The following is a 7,881-nucleotide window of genomic DNA, read 5'->3' as shown; positions in this document are numbered from 1 at the left end:
TGTACATGTAACGTACTCATTTAGTTACTAGCTAATAAACTTGTGCTCTTGTCTGTTTCCTTTATCTTCTTAAATACTAAATACCAGTTAACGCAGGTGGTTTAACAACACCCTGCCTTTATGGTTTAACAACACCCTGCCTTTAGGGGGGTTGACAACGCCCTGTCTTAGAGATGCACTTTAATCACATTTTGTTACATTGGCCAGTAATGCTAATTTGTAGCTTTTAACCAGAGTTCAACTCTATTGTATTTCATAATGAGCTCTGCTTCAGATAGATAGTTAGTCAACAGGATAATGTTGTCTCTAAAGACGAGGAAGGTTTCCCATCCACAGCTATTATGTCAAGTGTCCTTGCATCAAAAATGGGACTCAACTCCCTTCGGAGGAAACAAGCCAAAACCTTCAGTGTCACAGTCATTACAATGGATGCAGACTTGGAGTTCAGCTGCGAGGTAAGTAGCAAGTGTTTTGTTTTTATGTGGTGAATTAACTTTAAACTGTCTCTGAATGCGTACGTATCACCTTTACATTGTTTTATGGGAGTAAAACTTCTTGTAGCCTACAAACCAAACCTGCGCTGGCAGTGATCAATGCTTTCTCATCAGTAACCAGAGGGCATGTACGCTTAACTTGGGGAAGGCACCAGACTGTCGACATTTTAACGTCCCCACTCACTGTTGTTGTGCCCTTGAGCAAGTCACTCAGCCTGACCTGTTTCTCCAGGGGAGCTGTCTCCTCAAGCTGCTTTTATGTTTGAACAGAGGCAGTGCAGTGGCCTTAAGGAATAGCTCTTCCAAAAAGGAAATGGTGTCATTGCTCATTCCCTTCATGCTATTCGGATCCTCTATTACTTTTTTTTTTCATAGTTAAATAAAATCAAAACAATTAGAAAAAAAAGCACTATAAAAGTGGTCATAAGACTTGTGCATTATAGTCTTCTGACAAGTGATATTTCAATTAAATAACATGTGACTAGTGCACTGCATTCTAAGTCTTCTGAACAAAGCGATATTTCAATTTAATAAAAAGAAGAAAAAAAAAGTTAACCCTGTAAAGCTTGACATATGAAAATGATAGTTTTCATTGTTTTTTTGACTGCCATATTTTTTATGGCTCACGACATAGTGAGAGTACAGCAGACTACTTTTAAAATGCAGGTAAGGATAAGTTGTAAGTCAGTATCTCCCAATAACATGTCAAAGTAAGATCAACAAAGCTCTAGGGCAGTGCAATACAATGATGATTGAGAGATGAACAAATAAACATTCCGCAAAAGTCTGATGTATTAGGCAATATTTGATACTTACATTTTAACTTGTGAATTTTCTTAAAGGCAAAACAAAATCTACCTAAACCTAAATTGCTTCAGTCCAGAAAGTGCTCATCTTGAAAATATTACAAAAAATTATGTCTACTTTATGAAAAGGATTTTGCAATCATGACCTAAAACAGGGTGTGTTTTTTTTAGAATTACACTAAAAGGCCTTTTACTTGGTAGAAGGGCATAAACCATCAATCAGATGAAAAAGGCATATAATAGAAATAGACAGTTGGGAGTGCTTTCATCCTCAAACAAAGCTATCGCAACAACCTAATCCTTCACTATTCCACAAACAAAGCTATATCGAAGCTTTAGAAGGATAAGAAATATAGTTATATGGAGCTTTTTGTAGCTTGGCAGTATAAATCACCGTTCACTTTTTTGTTTTGAAAACAGAAGCTTGGACATTCTGCCTAACATCTCCTTTTTATTTTAGAATATTGAAGAAACATTTTCTTTAAAAATAATCCCAAAAAGTTTTTAAAAAAGGCTCATGAGTGCTTTCGGGGAAAAGCTAAAACAAACATACAAATCTACAAAGCAAGCAGCATCCTGTATGGCAGTAATCATCATCCTCACGTATAAAGGTGTTTTGTACAAACTGTGAATCCGGTGGGAGTTCTGCAGGCATACAGATGACTCCTCTGTGGAGCTGCACTTCTTTTGCACACAACATCCGCTGAGTTTCTTGAAGGAAGATGCCCTATTTTTACACAGAAACCAACTTGGGGAGTGCTTTTGAATTAAGGGAAAACAGTCTGTGCCTGTCTGTTCGCCTGACAGACAGGGACCATGAGTTAATGTCCCATGAGGCATGGTGGTCCCACTCAACAAGACCCTGTGTACTGCTCTGTGCCTGTCTGTTTGCCTGTCTCACTCTGTTTTGTTCTTTCACACTCATTAACAGTCTTTCTTATGGTGGTAGGAATGAGGTTCTGAGGCATCATGGTGCTGTTGTTATATAATATACCCAGAAGGTGTCTCATGTACTAGTTTTGTGGTTTTAGATATAAAACTAAATGTATATTTAGAATTGAGGGAGCAAGTTGTAGCTGTTTTTGGTTGGCATTTTTCTGAGACATTTTTTTTTTTTGGGTGATATTGTTCTTGATCTCCAATAAATATTAAGGCAATATTCCCGGTTTAAGCTTTTTCAACAGCATCTGTGACATACTGTCGATTACCATAATCAATATTTCTGATTTACCCTTCAGTTTGGAAAAACAATCAGAAATTGTTTCAAGTAATGCACTTGCAATGGGGCAGTCTATGGTGTTCGGATAGTTTTAAAAGCAGAAATATGCAACTTTAAATTTGTTTTAAACTTATTCTTTTGGACAAAAATTGTTATTTGAGTGCATGTATGACATACATTGACAGCATGTATGTATGAGATGCAGAGCTTACACAGTAACATTTAACCTAGATATTCCTTTGCATCTGGACCATTTAAAACCATTGCATTTGATTACAGTATTTTGGTGCATCTTCATATTTCCTAAAAACCACCACTTGGTGGCAGCATGGATTTGTAAAACACAACCCATTTCTCCCTCTGCAGTCATTATGAATTTATTGCCTACCATTGAAAGCTGATAACAGCCCATCACAAAAGTCATCTACAGGGCTTACTAAAACCACAATTAATCTTATTTTCAGAAGCCTTGGGTATATAGTGATATATATATTATTTCACAGTGACAGAAAATGGTCCCTAAATAGTTCTGAATAACATCACCAAGATTCCGAGAATAGAGGAAAAACCATAAAGCCAGTTTTATTTATTTTAGCTCCTAAATGTTTTCTTAGCATGCTATTATGGTGAAAATGGACCTCAGAAGATGGTTGTTACAATGCACAGATTCCATACAGATTGTTAAAGTGTTTCATATATTTTCTTGTGCTTCAGTTTAAGCATTGTCAGGTGCGAATTATTAGAAGTACAGTGCATATTTCTATTCAATATTAATATTAGAATATTTAAATATTAGTGCTATAGGCTAAAATTTAGTTTAAGCCATCTCTGTGTGCTGAAGGTTTTGTGTGTAGTATTGACCTCATCTTATCTTGTGCTGTGTAACTTCAGTGTAGAAAGACAGTCTTGGTGTAGCTCAGTCAATATAATCTGACTTGGGCAAATAGCCTGGGGTTCAATAGTGGATAAAGACAGGAATTGGACTTTGAGGTTACTGCTTTTGTGCTTGATTTCTTTCTTGTGCTGTTATGCTGTCAAGTTTTCAGTACTTCATTTTTTTTTTCTTTTCTAAAAAGCCACATAACTTCTCCGCTGAATATTTGGGACAGTGAGTGAACACTTTTCTACACAGACACACCTCATTTCTCTGTAAATGTTTGCACCAGCTGACGGTCGTCCTTCAAGGCAGCCGTCAGCTTTCTAGAGGGGAAGCATCAGCATATTTAATTGGTTGGACTCTGGATCTAATAAAATTTTCATATTTTATCATACAAAAACACTATGCAAGATGAAACCACACACAAAAAAAAACCTCTTTCTTTAATACATGCTGACGCAGTTTGCAGTGTTGGAAGTAGTCAGTACTTATAAACAGCAAGGTTCTGTCCTCTGTGTCATAAACTTTAATCATTCAAGGTGACATATGTCCTCAAGTATATTGCTCACAAGACAGTGGCATCTAGCTCAGCTGGGTCCAAATGATGCCTAGTACACTTGAATCCCACTAATGACAAGGCTAATCGAGCACAGATGTCTACAATAAAATAATTCTCAAAACATCAAATTCCTGTTTTTGACTATTAAATGAACTCTTCCAATATTGGGAAACAGTGCTGGATAGTAGCCATAGACTGTAACTGATTACATGTAATCTTAACTGATTACATGTAATCTGAATTACGTAATTAGATTCAACAAATGAAGGGCTTGTAGTTGTAATAAATTACATTAAGTTTTAAAATGCTTATATTCAGATTACAGTTACTTTATGGATTACATATTCACACATCATTTTGACTTAAAATATCTCCATTAAGGTTCCTCTGAGATTTTAAGTTTGTATTTGAATAACTGAACTACACATTCACACATTTTAGCATTGAAGATTTTAAGTGTTTTTAAGTGTTCACATTTTTTGTTCAGTTCTTTCACAAACCCCAGTTTGAGAAACATTTAATGCACTTGTAATGTTATTGAAAATTGAAATGAATCAAATATGTAATACTTTTGTATTTTTATATACAAAACTATGTGATAAACGAGTTAGGTCAAAAGTCTCTAAAAGTTATATTATTAGTTAAATCTAATTGAGAGAGATGTAATCTCATGTGATTTGCAATCTGTAACGGACTACAATTTGTAAGTAGTCTTCTCGGTGCTGTTGGAAAATAATTTGACCTTGTTTTCTGACAAATTCATCAACCAGTAAAATGAATGATAAAGATGCAGCCTTATGCAGGTGCTTTTGGTAGTAATAATGAATGTTTTGTTGCTGCTTTATTGATTCTGTTCAAGTATGCAGTATGCACAAGACAATTAAAGTCATTTTATTGAGAAATAAGCAACCGATATGTGTCCGCAGTTCTTCACCAACTGAATATGGTAATTTTTTTTCCTAGCCTCCTGACAGTAGTCCTCCTGATAAAAGATGAGCTGATATGTCTGAAAATGAGTGAATGTGCTTGCTGACAGCAGTGACTTTGTAATGACGCTCAGATTCATTTCTCTGCCTTGTGTCCACATGGTCTGTGGAAATGAGGTTATTCGGGGAATGTCGCTGTTCATTATATTGGTGCTGTTCAGATTTGTGGTCAGTCTGAATTCGATTAGTCTGCCGTAATCCCTAGAGAGTTTTTAGGTTGTTTCCTTTAAAGTCTTCATGAAATTAAAATTTGGGGTTTTATTGTTTTCAGTCCATGTCTGTCTATATGTCCTGACCCCGACTTATTGTTTCAAAAGGAACCATGGCACAGGAACAGGAATGAATATGTGTGCCAGACATTGAGGCTCAGGCGGTTCAGAATGCACTTCTTTAAAGCTTTGCGTTACTAACATTTTTTTTGTGATCTTGTTTGGGCAGCTGAAGTGGAAAGGGACGGATCTGTTTGAACTTGTGTGCCGGACATTGAGGCTCAGGGAGACCTGTTTTTTGGTCTGCGGTATGACGTCAAAGACACTGTGGCATGGCTGAAAATGGACAAGAAGGTAAGATGCTCAACTCAAAATGATAAAAATGAAATGATTTAAAAACATTTCCTTTATCACCTTAATCATGTAAAATAAAAATATACCCATATATACACAATTTAAACTTAGAAATTGAAACTATATTTTTTACAAATCTTATTAAATTTTACTGTGTAATGATATACATAACCTTTCAAAAAATTGAAGTCAGTGATTTTTATTTTTTTATTTTTGAAAGAAATTAATACTTTTATGCAGCAAAAATGCATTGAAATTGATTATCTTTTTTATTTATTTATTTATTTATTTTTTTTAAACAGCACATTTTTCAAAAACATAAAAAAATCTTAATGAGGCCAAATCTTTGAAAGGAAGAATAAATACAAACACACTGTCTTGAAAACCAAACCAAACTCATTACTCTTTCAAAAAAGTACTGTTTTTTTTTCCTTGGTAATATTATGATACTGAAGGCTTGAACTTATTCATGTACAAAGTTCTTTTCATTGCACTTCAAAGAATGCTAAAGTACTACTTTGGTACGTGTCCAAAAAGGACAAAGTATTATAATTTTTATCATGTCCAAAAATGTGGTAGTGTCTTGTTTTTTTTTTTTTTTGTAATTTATTGTCAGTGTATTTAAAGTATACAAGGCACAGCACAACATTTGTCATGACTTATCTTTGTATTAGGTTTTGAATCATGATATGTCCAAATAAGAGCCCGTAGTGTTTCATTTCCTGGCCAAGTTTTACCTAGAAAATGTTGAAGAAGAGCTGGTGCACAACATAACACAGCAGCTCTTCTTCCTGCAGGTGAGTCATCGGCTCAGGTGGGTTTAGCTGGACAAGCTCAAATTAATTGGAATTTTTTGGCATGTTGCCACTTCTATTGATAGAAGGATAGAGAGAGGACAGGAAATGATGGAAAAAGAGGTGACTCAAACTCGCATGTGTGCACGGCTTCAGATGTCCTCAAATTAACATTCATACTTTATCAAGCACCACAGAGCAGTTTTTTTTGTTATGATGAAACAAAGTTTTCATTTAGATGAATATTTTTGGTTTTGCTTAACATTAATAACCTGTTTGTGATTGAATCTGCTACCTCATGTGATGCCAGCCTAACTCCTAACCCTTAGATTACCATAATGCTCTAAAAGCAAGAGCAGTAAATTGATGCACAGAAAATTGATTTGATATCTGCATAGTGTTGTACATAATCTAGCTGGACTGTAAGTATTGTTTGTACACAACAGCAGGTGATGATGTGTCATTGACCCAAACTCAAAAGCCATTTCAATTCAATAGGCTTGGCAGCAGAACTGAGCTCCTGTATTTGGTTTCTCGGGGCAGTTCTGTGGGAGAGAGGTTTGAGGGCTGTGCTGTCTGTGGGTTCAGCGCTCTCTTTCATTGTTTGGTGTGATTGTGTTCAGCCATGTGGAATCTGTGTGCTTCATATCAGCGCCCCTGTCTCTGATTCTATAAGCCCAGGGGAACACCTCCCACCGTAATACAGCTTCCTGTCAAAAATTCAGTCTGAGCGATCAGAAACCATTAAGCAATAGCACCTTGATTATGAGCACATTATCAATCATTTTATTGAGCGAGCTGGTTGCTCGGCATGGGAGGTAAATAAGCATCTGTCTTGCATGCATTAACTCTTAGTTCAGTTTTACTAACAGCATTAGTCACTACATTTGTTATCTAATGTTAAGTTATGGCAATTTGCCCTTTACTTTACAGTGCTTGTACCAATCTGGTAGATTTAATGCATCGCAAAGGGCATAAGATACGAACATTCGGAGAAAATATAAGTAGCTTATCTTCACCCCGTAATGGGAGGTAGACCTGCGCCGCTTCAGAATGGCAGTGCACTCTGAAACGAATGTAATGAATTCTCAAAAGATGCTAATGAATTCTGGGAAGGGAATGAAGAGCGGTGAGTCTGTTCTGTATTAGCCTGTGCCCTCCGCTCATATGTAGGCTTAGGATAGAGCTGCATGTTTGGATGTGCAGATCCTGTTTAAATATCTCCCCTGGATGTGCGCTTATCAGGAACAGCCACCCTTCCCAGACTGCACTCTTAGAGTGCTGTCACATTTGTAAAGCAGACTGAAAAGATGACTGTAATAGCCAGAAACTAGTTTCACAAATATCTCAAATATACCATTCTAACTTTTTTAATACTTACAAATTGCTGATAAATAGATGAATGAAATACTTATTCATTTCTTTTTCTTTTCTTGTTTCTTTCTTTTATTTAGTTTTTTTTTTTTTATAATAATAAAGATGACTGGGAAGCATGTCTTAACAGGCATAGTTTACCTGGAATTTTAAAATTACTTGATGTCTTGCTTCCAATCTTGATTTCTTGGAACACAAATGTTTTTAAG

At 35.8% G+C, this 7,881-nt stretch overlaps 1 pseudogene; it reads left to right on the top strand.

The window, feature by feature from the left end:
- The first annotated feature begins 341 nt into the window (after positions 1 to 341).
- LOC122142376 overlaps positions 342 to 7,881 on the top strand; it is a 29,213-nt pseudogene continuing 21,673 nt past the window's right edge.

The sequence above is a fragment of the Cyprinus carpio genome, chromosome A5 (genome assembly GCF_018340385.1).
Source record: "Cyprinus carpio isolate SPL01 chromosome A5, ASM1834038v1, whole genome shotgun sequence".
Taxonomy (NCBI): domain Eukaryota; kingdom Metazoa; phylum Chordata; class Actinopteri; order Cypriniformes; family Cyprinidae; genus Cyprinus; species Cyprinus carpio.
This window is presented reverse-complemented; position numbering and strand designations above follow the sequence as displayed.